This window comes from Scyliorhinus canicula, chromosome 6 (genome assembly GCF_902713615.1).
Source record: "Scyliorhinus canicula chromosome 6, sScyCan1.1, whole genome shotgun sequence".
NCBI lineage: Eukaryota > Metazoa > Chordata > Chondrichthyes > Carcharhiniformes > Scyliorhinidae > Scyliorhinus > Scyliorhinus canicula.
Genome location: NC_052151.1, coordinates 16,958,859 through 16,980,140, shown reverse-complemented (window position 1 = coordinate 16,980,140; position 21,282 = coordinate 16,958,859). Strand labels below are relative to the sequence as shown.

The following is a 21,282-nucleotide window of genomic DNA, read 5'->3' as shown; positions in this document are numbered from 1 at the left end:
ACTCCCCATATATAGCTAACTAACTCCCAGGCACACTAACTAACTCCCCATAGAGAGCTAACTAACTCCCAGGCACACTAACTAACTCCCCATATATAGCTAACTAACTCCCAGGCACACTAACTAACTCTCCATATATAGCTAACTATCTCCCAGGCACACTAACTAACTCCCAGGCACACTAACTAACTCCCCGGCACACTAACTAACTCTCCATATATAGCTAACTATCTCCCAGGCACACTAACTAACTCCCCATATATAGCTAACTAACTCCCAGGCACACTAACTAACTCCCCATATATAGCTAACTAACTCCCAGGCACACTAACTAACTCTCCGTATATAGCTAACTAACTCCCCGGCACACTAACTAACTCTCCATATATAGCTAACTAACTCCCAGGCACACTAACTAACTCTCCATATATAGCTAACTAACTCCCAGGCACACTAACTAACTCCCCATATATAGCTAACTAACTCCCAGGCACACTAACTAACTCCCCATATATAGCTAACTAACTCCCAGGCACACTAACTAACTCTCCATATATAGCTAACTAACTCCCCGGCACACTAACTAACTCCCCATATATAGCTAACTAACTCCCAGGCACACTAACTAACTCCCCATATATAGCTAACTAACTCCCAGGCACACTAACTAACTCTCCATATATAGCTAACTAACTCCCAGGCAAACTAACTAACTCCCCATATATACCTAACTAACTCCCAGGCACACTAACTAACTCTCCATATATAGCTAACTAACTCCCAGGCACACTAACTAACTCTCCATATATAGCGAACTAACTCCCAGGCACACTAACTAACTCTCCATATATAGCGAACTAACTCCCAGGCACACTAACTAACTCCCCATATATAGCTAACTCACATCCAGGCACACTAACTAACTCCCCATATATAGCTAACTAACTCCCAGGCACACTAACTAACTCCCCATATATAGCTAACTAACTCCCAGGCACACTAACTAACTCTCCATATATAGCTAACTAACTCCCAGGCACACTAACTAACTCTCCATATATAGCTAACTAACTCCCAGGCACACTAACTAACTCCCCATATATAGCTAACTAACTCCCAGGCACACTAACTAACTCTCCATATATAGCTAACTAACTCCCAGGCACACTAACTAACTCCCCATATATAGCTAACTAACTCCCAGGCACACTAACTAACTCTCCATATATAGCTAACTAACTCCCAGGCACACTAACTAACTCCCCATATATAGCTAACTCACATCCAGGCACACTAACTAACTCCCCATATATAGCTAACTAACTCCCAGGCACACTAACTAACTCCCCATATATAGCTAACTCACATCCAGGCACACTAACTAACTCCCCATATATAGCTAACTAACTCCCAGGCACACTAACTAACTCTCCATATATAGCTAACTAACTCCCAGGCACACTAACTAACTCCCCATATATAGCTAACTAACTCCCAGGCACACTAACTAACTCCCCATATATAGCTAACTAACTCCCAGGCACACTAACTAACTCCCCATATATAGCTAACTAACTCCCAGGCACACTAACTAACTCCCCATATATAGCTAACTAACTCCCAGGCACACTAACTAACTCCCCATATATAGCTAACTAACTCCCAGGCACACTAACTAACTCCCCATATATAGCTAACTAACTCCCAGGCACACTAACTAACTCTCCATATATAGCTAACTAACCCAGGCACACTAACTAACTCCCCATATATAGCTAACTAACTCCCAGGCACACTAACTAACTCCCCATATATAGCGAACTAACTCCCAGGCACACTAACTAACTCCCCATATATAGCTAACTAACTCCCAGGCACACTAACTAACTCTCCATATATAGCTAACTAACTCCCAGGCACACTAACTAACTCCCCATATATAGCTAACTAACTCCCAGGCACACTAACTAACTCTCCATATATAGCTAACTAACTCCCCGGCACACTAACTAACTCTCCATATATAGCTAACTAACCCAGGCACACTAACTAACTCTCCATATATAGCTAACTAACTCCCAGGCACACTAACTAACTCTCCATATATAGCTAACTAACTCCCAGGCACACTAACTAACTCCCCATATATAGCTAACTAACTCCCAGGCACACTAACTAACTCCCCATATATAGCTAACTAACTCCCAGGCACACTAACTAACTCCCCATATATAGCTAACTAACTCCCAGGCACACTAACTAACTCCCCATATATAGCTAACTAACTCCCAGGCACACTAACTAACTCCCCATATATAGCTAACTAACTCCCAGGCACACTAACTAACTCCCCATATATAGCTAACTAACTCCCAGGCACACTAACTAACTCCCCATATATAGCTAACTAACTCCCAGGCACACTAACTAACTCCCCATATATAGCTAACTAACTCCCAGGCACACTAACTAACTCCCCATATATAGCTAACTAACTCCCAGGCACACTAACTAACTCTCCATATATAGCTAACTAACTCCCAGGCACACTAACTAACTCCCCATATATAGCTAACTAACTCCCAGGCACACTAACTAACTCCCCATATATAGCTAACTAACTCCCAGGCACACTAACTAACTCCCCATATATAGCTAACTAACTCCCAGGCACACTAACTAACTCCCCATATATAGCTAACTAACTCCCAGCCACACTAACTAACTCTCCATATATAGCTAACTAACTCCCAGGCACACTAACTAACTCCCCATATATAGCTAACTAACTCCCAGGCACACTAACTAACTCTCCATATATAGCTAACTAACTCCCAGGCACACTAACTAACTCCCCATATATAGCTAACTAACTCCCAGGCACACTAACTAACTCTCCATATATAGCTAACTAACTCCCAGGCACACTAACTAACTCCCCATATATAGCTAACTAACTCCCAGGCACACTAACTAACTCTCCATATATAGCTAACTAACTCCCAGGCACACTAACTAACTCCCCATATATAGCTAACTAACTCCCAGGCACACTAACTAACTCCCCATATATAGCTAACTATCTCCCAGGCACACTAACTAACTCCCCATATATAGCTAACTAACTCCCAGGCACACTAACTAACTCTCCATATATAGCTAACTAACTCCCAGGCACACTAACTAACTCCCCATATATAGCTAACTAACTCCCAGGCACACTAACTAACTCTCCATATATAGCTAACTAACTCCCAGGCACACTAACTAACTCCCCATATATAGCTAACTAACTCCCAGGCACACTAACTAACTCCCCATAGAGAGCTAACTAACTCCCAGGCACACTAACTAACTCCCCATATATAGCTAACTAACTCCCAGGCACACTAACTACCTCTCCATATATAGCTAACTATCTCCCAGGCACACTAACTAACTCCCAGGCACACTAACTAACTCCCCGGCACACTAACTAACTCTCCATATATAGCTAACTATCTCCCAGGCACACTAACTAACTCCCCATATATAGCTAACTAACTCCCAGGCACACTAACTAACTCCCCATATATAGCTAACTCCCAGGCACACTAACTAACTCCCCATATATAGCTAACTAACTGCCAGGCACACTAACTAACTCTCCATATATAGCTAACTAACTCCCAGGCACACTAACTAACTCCCCATATATAGCTAACTAACTCCCAGGCACACTAACTAACTCCCCATAGAGAGCTAACTAACTCCCAGGCACACTAACTAACTCCCCATATATAACTAACTAACTCCCAGGCACACTAACTAACTCTCCATATATAGCTAACTATCTCCCAGGCACACTAACTAACTCCCAGGCACACTAACTAACTCCCCGGCACACTAACTAACTCTCCATATATAGCTAACTATCTCCCAGGCACACTAACTAACTCCCCATATATAGCTAACTAACTCCCAGGCACACTAACTAACTCTCCATATATAGCTAACTAACTCCCAGGCACACTAACTAACTCTCCATATATAGCTAACTAACTCCCAGGCACACTAACTAACTCTCCATATATAGCTAACTCCCAGGCACACTAACTAACTCTCCATATATAGCTAACTAACTCCCAGGCACACTAACTCCCCATATATAGCTAACTAACTCCCAGGCACACTAACTAACGCCCCATACATAGCTAACTAACTCCCAGGCACACTAACTAACTCTCTATATATAGCTAACTAACTCCCAGGCACACTAACTAACTCTCCATATATAGCTAACTAACTCCCAGGCACACTAACTAACTCCCCATATATAGCTAACTAACTCCCAGGCACACTAACTAACTCTCCGTATATAGCTAACTAACTCCCCGGCACACTAACTAACTCTCCATATATAGCTAACTAACTCCCAGGCACACTAACTAACTCTCCATATATAGCTAACTAACTCCCAGGCACACTAACTAACTCCCCATATATAGCTAACTAACTCCCAGGCACACTAACTAACTCCCCATATATAGCTAACTAACTCCCAGGCACACTAACTAACTCTCGATATATATCTAACTAACTCCCCGGCACACTAACTAACTCCCCATATATAGCTAACTAACTCCCAGGCACACTAACTAACTCCCCATATATAGCTAACTAACTCCCAGGCACACTAACTAACTCTCCATATATAGCTAACTAACTCCCAGGCAAACTAACTAACTCCCCATATATAGCTAACTAACTCCCAGGCACACTAACTAACTCCCCATATATAGCTAACTAACTCCCAGGCACACTAACTAACTCTCCATATATAGCGAACTAACTCCCAGGCACACTAACTAACTCTCCATATATAGCGAACTAACTCCCAGGCACACTAACTAACTCCCCATATATAGCTAACTCACATCCAGGCACACTAACTAACTCCCCATATATAGCTAACTAACTCCCAGGCACACTAACTAACTCCCCATATATAGCTAACTAACTCCCAGGCACACTAACTAACTCTCCATATATAGCTAACTAACTCCCAGGCACACTAACTAACTCTCCATATATAGCTAACTAACTCCCAGGCACACTAACTAACTCCCCATATATAGCTAACTAACTCCCAGGCTCACTAACTAACTCTCCATATATAGCTAACTAACTCCCAGGCACACTAACTAACTCCCCATATATAGCTAACTAACTCCCAGGCACACTAACTAACTCTCCATATATAGCTAACTAACTCCCAGGCACACTAACTAACTCCCCATATATAGCTAACTCACATCCAGGCACACTAACTAACTCCCCATATATAGCTAACTAACTCCCAGGCACACTAACTAACTCCCCATATATAGCTAACTCACATCCAGGCACACTAACTAACTCCCCATATATAGCTAACTAACTCCCAGGCACACTAACTAACTCTCCATATATAGCTAACTAACTCCCAGGCACACTAACTAACTCCCCATATATAGCTAACTAACTCCCAGGCACACTAACTAACTCCCCATATATAGCTAACTAACTCCCAGGCACACTAACTAACTCTCCATATATAGCTAACTAACCCAGGCACACTAACTAACTCCCCATATATAGCTAACTAACTCCCAGGCACACTAACTAACTCCCCATATATAGCGAACTAACTCCCAGGCACACTAACTAACTCCCCATATATAGCTAACTAACTCCCAGGCACACTAACTAACTCTCCATATATAGCTAACTAACTCCCAGGCACACTAACTAACTCCCCATATATAGCTAACTAACTCCCAGGCACACTAACTAACTCTCCATATATAGCTAACTAACTCCCCGGCACACTAACTAACTCTCCATATATAGCTAACTAACCCAGGCACACTAACTTACTCCCCATATATAGCTAACTAACTCCCAGGCACACTAACTAACTCTCCATATATAGCTAACTAACTCCCAGGCACACTAACTAACTCCCCATATATAGCTAACTAACTCCCCGGCACACTAACTAACTCTCCATATATAGCTAACTAACTCCCAGGCACACTAACTAACTCCCCATATATAGCTAACTAACTCCCCGGCACACTAACTAACTCTCCATATATAGCTAACTAACTCCCAGGCACACTAACTAACTCCCCATATATAGCTAACTAACTCCCCGGCACACTAACTAACTCTCCATATATAGCTAACTAACTCCCAGGCACACTAACTAACTCCCCATATATAGCTAACTAACTCCCAGGCACACTAACTAACTCCCCATATATAGCTAACTAACTCCCAGGCACACTAACTAACTCTCCATATATAGCTAACTAACTCCCAGGCACACTAACTAACTCCCCATATATAGCTAACTAACTCCCCGGCACACTAACTAACTCTCCATGTACAAACACACACAGCCTCGCTCCCGAGTTACTTTTTGCCCCGTGTCGCCGATGGAAGCAGGTTCTGGAGAGAAACTCACCTGATATTGACGACCTCCCTGTTCCCTCTCATCCGCCGATCTCTCATGTTGACCGGCCCGCTGTCATTTTAATCTGAATTCCGCTTTCTCTCTCTCCCCCTCGCCCCACACACCGTAACAAAGCTGCCTCGCCTCATTCACGCTTCCGTATTCTGCTTCCACTGATGCAATGAGCCTGTTGTCCCCACCCACTGAAATCACAATAAATGTCATACACTCAAAGTGAAAGGAAGACTGACGGGCAGCCCTGATTCATGCCTTCCAGCCGATTGGGCGCTCCTGCAAGCTGCAGTTACTGTTGTCAGACAGGAGGCGGCGGCTGGGCTGCGCACAGCAAGATCCCACAAATAGTTGTGATGGTGTTAGTTTGCAACACACTTGGAACAGCTCCCTTCTTCTTCATAGAGTCAGCCGTGGTCATAATGAATGGCGGAGTGGGCTTGAAGCGCCGAATGGCCTCCTGCTCCTATTGTTTCCATGTTTCTTGTGGGATCTTTTGTATGCGCCCAAAATGGGCAGATTTGGTTTAATATCAAGTCTGAGAATCAGCTCCTCTGACTGTGCTCATTACCCTGCTGATGTGTCAGCCTGGATCACACCAAGAGCAGCAGATACCTGGGAACCCCACTACCTGGAGGCTCCCCTCTTTGGCAGCATGGGAGCACAGTGGTTAGCGCAGTTGCTTCACAGCTCCAGGGTCCCAGGTTCGATTCCCGGCTTGGGTCTCTGTCTGTGCAGAGTCTGCACGTTCTCTCCGTGTCTGTGTGGGTTTCCTCCGGGTGCTCCGGTTTCCTCCCACAGTCCAGAGATGTGCAGGTTAGGTGGATTGGCCATTCAGGATTACTTAGTGTCCAAAAAGGCATGGTGGGGTTATTGGGTTACGGGGATAAAGGGGGATAGGGTGGCAGCGGAGGGGCTTAAGTAAGGGCTGGTGCAGACTCGAGGGGCTGAATGGCCTCCTGTAAATTCTATGAAAAAAAGCATGTACCATCAATTTTTTTAAATTTAGAGTGGCCAATTCATTTTTTCCAATTAATGGGCAATTTATCGAGGCCAATTCACCTACCCTGCACATCTTTGGGTTGTGGGGGAAAAACCCACACAAACACGGGGAACGTGCAAACTCCACAAGGACAGTGACCCAGAGACGGGATCGAACCTGGGATCTCGGCGCCGTGAGGCAACAGGGCTAACCCACTGCGCCACCGTGCTGCCCCACCATCCTTTTTTAAAATAAATTGAGACGGCCCAATTATTTTTTTGTCCAGTTAAGGGGCAATTTAGCGTGGCCAATCCATCTAGCCTGCACATCTTTGGGTTGCGGGGGTGAAACCCACGCAGACGTGGGGAGAATGTGCAAACTCCACACGGACAGTGACCCAGGGCCGGGATTTGAACCCGGGTCCTCAGCACTGCAGTCCCAGTGCTAACCACTGCGCCACATGCAATCCTAACCATGTACCATCCTGACTTGGGAATATATCTTTGTTCCTTCACTGTTGCTGGGTCAAAATCCTGGAACTCTCTCCCTAACAGCACAGTGGGTGTACCTACATCATATGAACTGCTGCAGTTCAAGAAGGCAACCCCCCACCTTCGCAAGGGCAGTTAGGAAAGGGCAATAAATGCTGGCCTAGCAGCGATGCCCATATTCCAAATATGAATAAAAGATAAAAAGTATGCTTCAATCGCTCGGTATCCAACAATCGATCAACCTGTGCCCAGGATACACTCAACAACTGGGAGTCCAGCTTTCTGGGGCAGAGAATTCCAAAGGTTCACAACCCATTCGGTGGAAGAAATTTTGCCTAATCTCAGTCCTCAATGGCTGATCTATTCTTGGGGCATGCAGCAAGGGTGGAGTTAAGGTACAAATCTAAGATCATCACTAAGGAATCCAATGAAGAATTCAGGAGAGCATCGGGACAGCAGTTGAGAATTCAGGTGAACAAAGGAGTGAGAAAGGAATAAGACACAGGAGCAGAATTAGGCCACTCGGCCCATCGAGTCTGCTCCGCCATTCAATCATGGCTGATATTTTTCTCATCCCCCATTCTCCTGCCTTCTCCCCATAAGAGGATACGCTGATGGGGTTGGATGAAGAGCTGGGTGAAAGGTCATTCCTCTGGGGCAGAAGCAGCAGCAGGGCCGAATGGCCTGTTTCTATGCTGTAAGTTCCATGTGTTTACATATATCAATACTCCCTGAGCGAGAGGACAATCAGTCAGGGGCCCCACTCTAGGGGAATGTATGTTTGTGTGAACAATGTGTTTTTTCCCCCAAAATAACCCCCCCTAGAGAATCGAACAATATGAGCAGGCAGGCATACCAAATTCGGATGCTAGTAGAAATTCTCAACATCATCAGCTACCTGGCTGACCTGGCAAATGCCATCCATTGGATGGCACCGGGCTTCCTGTGGGCAGGGAAGGTCACCCCAGTGGCTGATGGGACTAATGGGGACGGTCTCCTCGGTGATCGCTCTCTACCAAATATCCTGCGGAGGCTGCGGCGCCAAGGAGCCGTGATTTGAGTTAATCGGGCAACCTGCGGTGATTTCACCCAACGTCTGGTCCATTTCACCGACGTTGATTGTCTTTTGGAGGGATAGGGTGATGAACGATCAATTGCACAGAGACGAGAGTTGGATGCAATCGAGGCTTTATTACACTGAGATGTGTGGCCTCCTACAGCAGCTGGCGAAATGGCTGCTGTACGGGGAACACACATATTTATACTCTGCCTACTGGGCGGAGCCAGCAGGCAGGGATTACCCCCTGTACCTGTAGTACAGGGCCTTACCATACATACCCTAATATATACAGCAGTGGTTACTACCACATAGGCATCTGTGCATCATCGGGTGAGACCACCGACAGCATCATCACTTCCACCCCACCCCTGGGTCTCACTGCAGAACGGTCAGACTTGATTGTGGTGAAACCATGGCTCTGCTCCCATGGTTGTCAGTCAACCGGTTTATCCAGCCTGACACCAGTACGGCAAGCACTGTTTGGCCTCCTTTCTGACCAGCTCAAATTCATCTCCATTTTTGGTGCAGCTCAGCAGGTTCTGCCCCCCACTGCTCCAACCTCCTGTGGAATTCTCCAGCCCTCGCCCATAGAATCTTACAGCTTAATAGCAGGCCATTCGGTCCATTGGTTAGCACTGTTGCTTCACAGCTCCAGGGTCACAGGTTCGATTCCCGGCTTGGGTCACTGTCTGTGCGGAGTCTACACGTTCTCCCCGTGTGTGCGTGGGTTTCCTCCGGGTGCTCCGGTTTCCTCCCACAGTCCAAAGATGTGCAGGTTAGGTGGATTGGCCATGATAAATTGCCCTTAGTGTCCAAAAAGGTTGGGTGGGGTTACTGGGTTATGGGGATATGTTGGGGGTGTGGGCTTGTGTAAGGTGCTCTATCCAAGGGCCAGTGCAGTCTCGATGTGCTGAATGGCCTCCTTCTGCACTGTAAATTCTATGATTCTGAATTCTCTCTCAGTGTACCCGAACTGGCGCCGGAGTGTGGCGACTAGGGGCTTTTCACAGTAACTTCACTGCAGTGTTAATGTAAGCCTGTGACACTAATAAAGATTATTATTATTGTGCCTAAACTGATTCTCTGAAAGAATTCTCTGCTCTCACTACCCGTTTTGCTTTTACTCAGAGCCAAGTTGAGGGAGTTTTCCTTTGCGTCACTTCCTTGCTTTTGGGAACAAAACGTGGGTTACAAACTTTCCTCGTGAGGCCAGTGGTTCAGACTTTGTTGCAGTACAGGGCAGCGAGGGGTGGGGCCGCGGGGGGGGGGAGGGGTCTAGAATTTGAGCCCTGCTCTGTGCCCGACCTCATCCCCCGGGATGGGGGATCTACAGGTGGGCCCAGTACTCCCTGGGCGGGGCACCAGAATTAACTTCATTGCAGTGTTAATGCAAGCTACATGTGACACTAATAAAGATTATTATTATCATTCAGGGATGCCCTCTCGGCCAGCCCCCCTGATGGGAATGTGCATGTTGGCGCTCGCTGGGCAAGCCAGAGATGGGCTGAGCTGTGACATCTCCTGGTTCAACATTCCGAATGTCGGGAGATTTGCAGAGAATCACAACCGGATGCCCTCCTGACATGATTGACTGCTTTGGGAAGAGCAGGGATAAGATTAGATACAACCTAAAATCTGGAGAATTTGCAGGTGCAGCAAATTTACTTATTAAAACACAAAAAAATGAAAAATGACACATAAAACTGTGAATAACGGATTGAGTTAATTTAAATTATTTCTGGGAATATATATTTTAATTAATACTATTTGTATATTCACTCATTTTTTTCTGTGTAGGGGACAGTCTCCCAGAGACCCTCATTCCTCCATCATGTGTACTTAGACAAACACAGCACCATTGGTGAATCCTCATAATGAAGCAGTTCATGTCCAAATGCAGCAAGACCTGGACAATATCCAGGCTTGGGCTGACAAAGTGGCAAGTTACATTCGTGCCACACAAGTGCCAGGCAATGACCATGCCTGACAAGAGAGGATCTAACCATCACACCTTCACATTCAATGGCATTACCATCGGTGAATCCCCCACAATCAACATTGTGGGGATTATCATTGACCAGAAGCTGTACTGGACGAGCCACATTAATACTGTGGCTACCAGAGCAGGTCAAAGACTATGAGTAGTATTCTCTCAGCACTGGGCCGGGCCGGAGAATCCCTGTGACCGGTACTCCGCAGAACGGAGAATCGTGCCATTGGCGCCGGCATGGTTGGAGGGCCCGCCGATTCTCAGCCTGGGATGGGCCAAGCGGCCGTCGTAAAAACCCCGAGTCCAGCTGGCGCCGTTCACACCTTCTCTCAGTCGGCGGGAACTCAGCGTTGAAGGGTCGGGGGGTGGCGGAGGGGAGGGGAGGGGGGTCTGAACTCGGGGGGGGGGGGGGGGAGGCCTCCGATGTGGCCTGGCCCGCGATTGGGGCCCTCTGGCTGGGAGCCTCCTTTCTTCCGCGCCGGCCCCTGTAGCCCTGCGCCATGTTGCGTCGGGGTCGGTGCGTTGAAGGAGGCCACTGCGTATGTGCGTGTTGAAGGAGGCCACTGCGCATGTGCGCGTTGGCGCCGGTACCACTGCGCATGTGCGCGTTGGCGCCGGTACCACTGCGCATGTGCGCGTTGGCACCGGTACCACTGCGTATGTGCGTGTTGAAGGAGACCACTGCGCATGTGCGCGTTGGCGCCGGTACCACTGCGCATGTGCGCGTTGGCGCCGGTACCACTGCGCATGTGCGCGTTGGCGCCGGTACCACTGCGCATGTGCGCGTTGGCGCCTGTACCACTGCGCATGTGCGCGTTGGCGCCGGTACCACTGCGCATGTGCGCGTTGGCGCCTGTACCACTGCGCATGTGCGCGTTGGCGCCGGTACCACTGCGCATGTGCGCGTTGGCGCCTGTACCACTGCGCATGTGCGCGTTGGCGCCTGTACCACTGCGCATGTGCGTGTTGGCACCGGTACCACTGCGCATGTGCGCGTTGGCGCCTGTACCACTGCGCATGTGCGCGTTGGCGCCTGTACCACTGCGCATGTGCGTGTTGAAGGAGACCACTGCGCATGTGCGCGTTGGCGCCTGTACCACTGCGTATGTGCGCGTTGGCGCCGGTACCACTGCGCATGTGCGCGTTGGCGCCTGTACCACTGCGCATGTGCGTGTTGAAGGAGGCCACTGCGCATGTGCGCGTTGGCGCCGGTACCACTGCGCATGTGCGCGTTGGCGCCTGTACCACTGCGCATGTGCGTGTTGAAGGAGGCCACTGCGCATGTGCGTGTTGGCGCCAGTACCACTGCGCATGTGCGCGTTGGCACCGGTACCACTGCGCATGTGCGTGTTGAAGGAGGCCACTGCGCATGTGCGTGTTGAAGGAGGCCACTGCGTATGTGCGTGTTGGCGCCAGTACCACTGCGCATGTGCGCGTTGGCACCGGTACCACTGCGTATGTGCGTGTTGGCGCCAGTACCCTCGTATGTGCGTGTTGAAGGAGGCCACTGCGCATGTGCGTGTTGAAGGAGGCCACTGCGTATGTGCGCGTTGGCGCCAGTACCACTGCGCATGTGCGCGTTGGCGCCAGTACCACTGCGCATGTGCGCGTTGGCGCCAGTACCACTGCGCATGTGCGTGTTGGCACCAGTACCACTGCGCATGTGCGCGTTGGCACCGGTACCACTGCGCATGTGCGCGTTGGCGCCTGTACCACTGCGCATGTGCGTGTTGGCACCGGTACCACTGCGCATGTGCGCGTTGGCGCCTGTACCACTGCGCATGTGCGCGTTGGCACCGGTACCACTGCGCATGTGCGCGTTGGCGCCTGTACCACTGCGCATGTGCGTGTTGGCACCGGTACCACTGCGCATGTGCGTGTTGGCGCCAGTACCACTGCGCATGTGCGCGTTGGCGCCAGTACCACTGCGCATGTGCGCGTTGGCACCGGTACCACTGCGTATGTGCGCGTTGGCACCGGTACCACTGCGTATGTGCGTGTTGAAGGAGGCCACTGCGCATGTGCGCGTTGGCGCCTGTACCACTGCGCATGTGCGCGTTGGCGCCGGTACCACTGCGCATGTGCGCGTTGGCGCCCGTACCACTGCGCATGTGTGTGTTGAAGGAGACCACTGCGCATGTGCGTGTTGGCGCCCGTACCACTGCGCATGTGTGTGTTGAAGGAGACCACTGCGCATGTGCGCGTTGGCGCCCGTACCACTGCGCATGTGTGTGTTGAAGGAGACCACTGCGCATGTGCGTGTTGGCACCGGTACCACTGCGCATGTGCGTGTTGAAGGAGACCACTGCGCATGTGCGTGTTGAAGGAGACCACTGCGCATGTGCGTGTTGAAGGAGACCACTGCGCATGTGCGTGTTGAAGGAGACCACTGCGCATGTGTGTGTTGAAGGAGACCACTGCGCATGTGCGTGTTGGCACCGGTACCACTGCGCATGTGCGTGTTGAAGGAGACCACTGCGCATGTGCGTGTTGAAGGAGACCACTGCGTATGTGCGTGTTGGCGCCTGTACCACTGCGTATGTGCACGTTGAAGGAGACCACTGCGTATGTGTGCGTTTGCGCCGGTACCACTGCGCATGCGCGGACCCCACGGCACCCAGTTGATGCCAGGATCAGCAACTGAAGCGGCGTGAACCGCTCCAGTGCCGTGCTGGCCCCCTGTAGGGGCCAGAATTGCTGAACCTGAGGCCGTGTTGATGCCGTCGAGAAACGCGACGACGTTTCCGACGGCGTCAACAAGTAGCCTCAGGATCACAGAATCACACCCTATGGATCCTACGATGAGTAACTCACCTCCTGACCCCCCCCCCCCCCCCCCCCCCAAAAAGCCTGTCCACCATCTACAATGCACAAGTCAGGAGTGTAATGGAATAGTCTCCACTTGCCTGGATGAGTGCAGCTCTAACAACTCAAGAAGCTTGACACCATCCAGGATAAAGCAGCCGCTTGATTACTCCTCCTTCCACAAACATTCAAACCCTCCACCATTGACGTAAACTCACAGCCCTGTGTACCATCTACACGATGTATTGCAGGAACTCACCAAGGTTCCTTAGTCAGCACCTTCCAAACCTATGACCACTAACATCTAGCAGGACAAGAGCAGCAGATACCTGGGAACCCCACCACCTGGAGGTTCCTCTCCAAGTCACTCACTACCCTGACTTGAAAATGTATCGCTGTTCCTTCACTGTTGCTGGGTCAAAATCCTGGAACTTTCTCCCAAACAGCACTGTAGGTGTACTGTTATGGGCCAGGGATTAGAGAACCCCAAAGTGTATCATGGAGTTCACCTGACCCACAACCTTTAATAGATTGTGGTATGGGGAGCACACGGCCCACTCTACAGGTGTGGTACAGCAGAAATGGAAAAGTATTTTTTAAAAGCAAAACAATGTTTATTCTATGAACTCAAGTTAACCTTTTTAAAACATACAGTGAACATCTTAGCAACCATTAATTCAAATACAACCCCCAAAGAATACAACACTAAGTAATCCTTAATAATTTCCCAAACAACATCCAGAAGACAAAAGAAACACCTTTTAACAGAAGCACATTAGGTTTACATTCACTACTGAGAACATAGATAATTCTGAATTCACCAAATGATCAAGAGATAGTCTTTTGATGGCAGTGAGAACAGCAGTACACCTGCTCTGTCTGGCTTCAGCTCCAACACTGAAAACGAAACTAAATCACACCCTGCAACAAACAGCCTAAAACGAAAGTTAAAAGCTGACAGACCACCCAGCTCCACCCATTCTCTGACATCACTGCAGTAGTAAACACCCATTTCTTAAAGGTACTCTCACTATAGATATTTATATACACACCCATTTATAAACACCCAATTCTTAAAGGTACTCACATGACAATACCTACACCTTAAAGACTGCAGAGGTTCAAGAAGGCAGCTCACCACTACCTTCTGAAGGGCAACTAGGGATGGGCAATAATAGAACATAGAACAGTACAGCACAGAACAGGCCCTTCGGCCCTCGATGTTGTGCCGAGCAATGATCACCCTACTCAAACCCACGTATCCACCCTATACCCGTAACCCAATAACCCCCCCCCCTTAACCTTACTTTTTAGGACACGACGGGCAATTTAGCATGGCCAATCCACCTAACCCGCACATCTTTGGACTGTGGGAGGAAACCGGAGCACCCGGAGGAAACCCACGCACACACGGGGAGGACGTGCAGACTCCGCACAGACAGTGACCCAGTGGGGAATCGAACCTGGGACCCTGGAGCTGTGAAGCATTTATGCTAACCACCATGCTACCGTGCTGCCCTTAACCAGCGACACCCACATCCCATAAATGAATTTTAAAAACACAACTACCCCGCATCCTAATGTGGCTTCAGAACTGGCAAGTTTACAATTAACATGATCTTCTCAGCCCAGCAGTGACCAAAGGAGATTGCTAAATATTGCCTTGATTCATCTCAGCAAGGCAGGCTGAAAAAATTATTTTTTTCAAATAATTTTTATTGAAAAATTTTGATTTTATACAACATTGACGCACCTTAGTAAAATACCGAAAATAACAATAATATTAACAATCATATACATTCGCCCCATCCCCATGAACAACCCAGCATTTTAACAACAATGCAAATTAACACACTATAAAGTTACAGAATAAACACTACAATAATGCACCCCCCCCCCCCCCCCCCCCACCCCCACCCCGGGTTGCTGCTGCTATTGACCCAGTTACCTATCTCTGAGCCAGGAAGTCCAGAAAAGGCTGCCATCGTTTATAGAACCCTTGTATTGATCCTCTCAGGGCAAATTTGACCTTTTCCAATTTTATAAATCCCGCCATGTCACTGATCCAGGTCTCCACACTTGGGGGCCTCGCATCCTTCCATTGTAACAGAATCCTTCGACGGGCTACTAGGGACGCAAAGGCCAGGACACCGGCCTCTTTCGCCTCCTGCACTCCCGGCTCTACCGCAACTCCAAAAATCGCGAGTCCCCACCCTGGTTTGACCCTGGATCCAACCACCCTAGACAGTTGAATGGATTTTACGACAAAATCAAACAGGGATCAGGGGAGATAGGGGGAATATGAAAATATGGAGATCTGCTGGCTATGACATAACTAAATTTTCAGCTTCATATCAACCTACCTATAATCATGCCTTAACTCCACCCTCCCTCACTGTCCACTCGTATAATGTTCAAGGTTCCATATGTTTTAATAAATCAGGGAAAGGAAAGTTAATGGGGCAAAGTAGGTGCAACCTACCAATACAATCCCCTGGATGACATCAGCTGATGATTTTACAGCCTACAATGGAACCTATTGCATATGCGGCACTAAAGCATATCCGTGGCTCCCCATTGATTGGACAGGATCCTGCTTTTTGGGATATGTCGTACCCCAAATGCATCACCTACCCACCCTTAAGCACTCCCCCTCGCGAGCAAAAAGAACTATTTCTAAAACGGAACGGGCAAGGCATCCAACGAACTGACCTACATGGCCTCAGCATTGGAACATCTGGCAAACGTAACGGCAACAGAAACCAGGGACACTGGACAGGCACTGGCGGAGGTCTCAGCTGAGCTAGTGACTGTCCGGACCGTGGCATTACAAAATCGACTGGCTTTGGATTATCTGTTAGCCTCGCAGGGAGGAACGTGCGCTATCATAGGCCAAGAGGGCTGTACTTACATTCCAGATGGCTCTGAAAATATCACTAACCTGGCCGACCATATTAAGAGACAGGCTGCTCAAATTCAAGAAATTGGCAGTGAATTTCACGACTATAACCCGCCGGGTTGGCTAGGGTGGTTGGGTCATGGATTATTTGATTGGATCTTTAAGGCCTTTATTCTACTATTACTAATGCTACTAGGGATAGGATTTATTGCCTGCTTGTGTAAATGCATTTTCAAACGAATCATGGATATACCTATTTAGCTAGTTGTCATGATATGACAAAAGGTCACGGCGCTGAGGTCCCAGGTTCGATCCCGGCTCTGGGTCACTGTCCGTGTGGAGTTTGCACATTCTCCCCGTGTCTGCGTGGGTTTCGCCCCCACAACCCAAAAATGTGCAGAGTAGGTGGATTGGCCATGCTAAATTGTCCCTTAATTGGAAAAAATAATTGGGTAATCTAAATTTATTTTAAAAAAAAAAAAAATGATATGACAAAAGGGGGGAGTGTGGTATTGTGTGAAGCAAATAATGGCATAATGGGAAAACTAGTCAAGTCTTCTTGGTACAATTGAATTTAAACTGATTTCACATAACCTAAGGCACAGATGCAAAATACACAGATACAAACAGCCGAGGTCAACATGACCTGAGAACTGGGTGACTCTGAAATTCTAGGATAAGGCGTGTTCGTCATGCGACTAGAAGCAGTCTCAATACATACCAAGCTGAAAAACTGTCTCTTCCTGTACGTAAACAAATTTGTCCATTTCTTAAAACAAAGACAAGATAATGATATGAGACTCCAGTCCCCTAAAGGTCAGCAAGGTGACGCCATTGTAACGATTATTACTTATGTTTTACTTTCGATCAAATTCCTGACCAAGTTGTATTCATGTTATCTTCATCCTATAATGTATAAAAATCGTCTTATTCTTCTGTATTATCGCAGACTTGGGACGGACGCAGCAGTTTGTACTTGACTGCCTTCCGACTTCAAGTCTCTGCCATTACTGCTAGCAGTTCTAATTCATAAATAAAGCTTAGTTTTGCTTACCTAATGAATCATGTTTGCATCTTTCTATCACAGTCCGGAAGCGGGGAAAATATTGACTACGACATGTAGGTGTAGGTGTGTATATGTGTGTGCCTGTAGGTGTAGGTGTGTATATGTGTGTGCCTGTAGGTGTAGGTGTGTATATGTGTGTGCCTGTAGGTGTAGGTGTGTATATGTGTGTGCCTGTAGGTGTAGGTGTGTATATGTGTGTGCCTGTAGGTGTGTATATGTGTGTGCCTGTAGGTGTAGGTGTGTATATGCGTGTGCCTGTAGGCGTAGGTGTGTATATGTGTGTGCCTGTAGGTGTGTATATGTGTGTGCTTGTAGGTGTAGGTGTGTATATGTGTGTTCCTGTAGGTGTAGGTGTGTATATGTGTGTGCCTGTAGCTGTGTATATGTGTGTTCCTGTAGGTGTAGGTGTGTATATGTGTGTGCCTGTAGGTTTAGGTGTGTATATGGGTGTGTCTGTAGGTGTAGGTGTGTATATGTGAGTGCCTGTAGGTGTGTACATGTGTGTGCCTGTAGGTGTGTATATGTGTGTGCCTGTAGGTGTGTATATGTGTGTGCCTGTAGGTGTGTATATGTGTGTGCCTGTAGGTGTCGATGTGTATATGTGTGTGCCTGCAGGTGTAGGTGTGTATATGTGTGTGCCTGTAGGTGTAGGTGTGTATATGTGTGTGCCTGTAGGTGTGTATATGTGTGTGCCTGTAGGTGTAGGTGTGTATATGTGTGTGCCTGTAGGTGTAGGTGTGTATATGTGTGTGCCTGTAGGTGTAGGTGTGTATATGTGTGTGCCTGTAGGTGTGGGTGTGTATATGTGTGTGCCTGTAGGTGTGTATATGTGTGTGCCTGTAGGTGTAGGTGTGTATATGTGTGTGCCTGTAGGTGTAGGTGTGTATATGTGTGTGCCTGTAGGTATGGGTGTGTATATGTGTGTGCCTGTAGGTGTGGGTGTGTATATGTGTGTGCCTGTAGGTGTAGGTGTGTATATGTGAGTGCCTGTAGGCATAGGTGTGTATATGTGTGTGCCTGTAGGTGTGTATATGTGTGTGCTTGTAGCTGTAGGTATGTATATGTGTGTTCCTGTAGGTGTAGGTGTGTATATGTGTGTGCCTGTAGGTTTAGGTGTGTATATGTGTGTGCCTGTAGGTGTGTATATGTGTGTGCCTGTAGGTGTCGATGTGTATATGTGTGTGCCTGCAGGTGTAGGTGTGTATATGTGTGTGCCTGTAGGTGTAGGTGTGTATATGTGTGTGCCTGTAGGTGTGTATATGTGTGTGCCTGTAGGTGTAGGTGTGTATATGTGTGTGCCTGTAGGTGTAGGTGTGTATATGTGTGTGCCTGTAGGTGTAGGTGTGTATATGTGTGTGCCTGTAGGTGTGTATATGTGTGTGCCTGTAGGTGTAGGTGTGTATATGTGTGTGCCTGTAGGTGTAGGTGTGTATATGTGTGTGCCTGTAGGTGTAGGTGTGTATATGTGTGTGCCTGTAGGTGTGGGTGTGTATATGTGTGTGCCTGAAGGTGTAGGTGTGTATATGTGAGTGCCTGTAGGCGTAGGTGTGTATATGTGTGTGCCTGTAGGTGTGTATATGTGTGTGCTTGTAGGTGTAGGTATGTATATGTGTGTTCCTGTAGGTGTAGGTGTGTATATGTGTGTGCCTGTAGGTTTAGGTGTGTATATGTGTGTGCCTGTAGGTGTGTATATGTGAGCGCCTGTAGGTGTGTATATATGTGTGTGCCTGTAGGTGTAGGTGTGTATATGTGTGTGCCTGTAGGTGTAGGTGTGTATATGTGCGTGCCTGTAGGTGTAGGTGTGTATATGTATGTGCCTGTAGGTGTGTATATGTGTGTGCCTGTAGGTGTAGGTGTGTATATGTGTATGCCTGTAGGTGTAGCTGTGTATATGTGTGTGCCTGTAGGTTTAGGTGTATATATGTGTGTGCCTGTAGGTTTAGGTGTGTGTGCCTTTGTGAGTGAGCATGTGCACATATATGTGAGTATGTTTGTGAGCTTTTGTGCTTGTACATCGGTATATATTTGAGTTAAATGTGTGTGAGAGGCTGTGTATATTGTGTGTGTGTGGCTATGTAAGTATGAGTGCATGAGTAATAGTGTATGGGTGTGAGTTTGTAAGTGTCCATATGGGTTTGAGTGTTCTACTCATTCATTTACGGGATGTGGGCATCACTGATTAAGCCAGCATTTGTTGCCCATGCCTAATTGCCCTTGAGAGGGTGGTGGTGAGCTGCCTTCTTGAACTGCTGCAGTCTCTGAGGTGTAGGTACACCCACGGTGATGTTCCAGGATTTTCCATGGGGGAGTTCCAGGATTTTGACCCAGTGACAGTGAAGGAACGGCGATATATTTCCAAGTCAGGATCAGGAGGTGATGATGTTTCCCATGTGTCTGCTGCTCCGTCCTTCTAGAATAGATGGAAGCAGTCATGGGTTTGGAAGGTGCTGACTAAAGAGCCCTAATGAGTTCCAGCAGTGCATGTTGTAGATGATAGAATCCCTGCAGTACAGAAGTAGACCATTCAGCCCATCAAGTCAGCGCCGACCCTTCGGAAGAGCACCATACCTAGGCCCAATCCCTGCTCTAACCCTGTGTCCCCACCCAATCTTTCTACCCTAAGGGACAATTTAGCATGGATAATTCACCTAACTTGCACATCTTTGGACTGTGGGAGGAAACCGGAGCACCCGGAGGAAACCCACACAGACACGGGAGAACGTGCAGACTCCACACAGTCAGCCGAGGTCAGAATCGAAGCCAGGTCCCTGGCGCTGTGAGGCAGCAGTGCTAACCGCTGTGCCACTGTGTCGCCCCAGATGGTACATATGGCTGCCACTGTTCATCGGCGGCGGCGGGAGTGAATATTTGTGGCGTGCCAATCAAGTGGGCTATTTTATCGTGGACAGTGTTGAGCCTCTTTGAGAGTTGTTGGAGGTGCACTCATCCAGGCAAGTGGAGAGTATTCCATCACATTCCTAACTTGCACCTTGTAGATAGTGGATTGATGGGAGAGTCTAGGACCAGAGGGCATAATTTCAGAATTGCTCATTTACCGCAGAGAGCTGCAGAGGTGGGTCATTATGTTCAAGGCTGAGATAGTTAATCAGTAAGGAAATCAAGGGATAGGGGGATAAGGCAGGAAAGTGGAGTTGAGGATTATATCAAATCAGTCATGATCTCATTGAGTGGAGGAGCAAACTCGATGGGCCGAATGGCCCACATCTACTCCTATGTCTTATTGTCCTCTGGACTGGGGAGTCAAGAGGTGAGTTAACTCTGCAGATAGCTGGGTGGTTAACTCTGCACAGAGAGAGGCAGGAGGCTGAGAATCTTGTGTATTGCATTTAGACAATGATGGGTAACAGCAAGATATCTCATTCCCCTGTCTTTCTGAAAACAAAACATTGACTGTCCATTAACAATATCTGCACGTTCCCTGATCTCAATGCGCTGGGCTGATTACATTTCCTCCTGCACAATTCTTTGATGTAAATCA

General features: G+C 47.9%; 1 protein-coding gene and 1 long non-coding RNA gene across 2 annotated transcripts in view; one reads left to right on the top strand and one right to left on the bottom strand.

Moving 5' to 3' along the window:
• LOC119967009 (CSC1-like protein 1) overlaps positions 1 to 6,670 on the bottom strand; it is a 132,180-nt gene extending 125,510 nt beyond the window's left edge. The window contains exon 1 of the mRNA XM_038798999.1: positions 6,491 to 6,670. The gene's annotated coding sequence lies outside the window, so the exon portion shown is untranslated. The remainder of the gene's footprint in view (positions 1 to 6,490) is intronic.
• Positions 1 to 10,726, top strand: part of LOC119967010 — a 33,210-nt gene extending 22,484 nt beyond the window's left edge. Inside the window, exon 2 of the long non-coding RNA XR_005460898.1 lies at positions 10,457 to 10,726. This is a non-coding gene — a long non-coding RNA (uncharacterized LOC119967010). The remainder of the gene's footprint in view (positions 1 to 10,456) is intronic.
• The last annotated feature ends 10,556 nt before the right edge of the window (positions 10,727 to 21,282 follow it).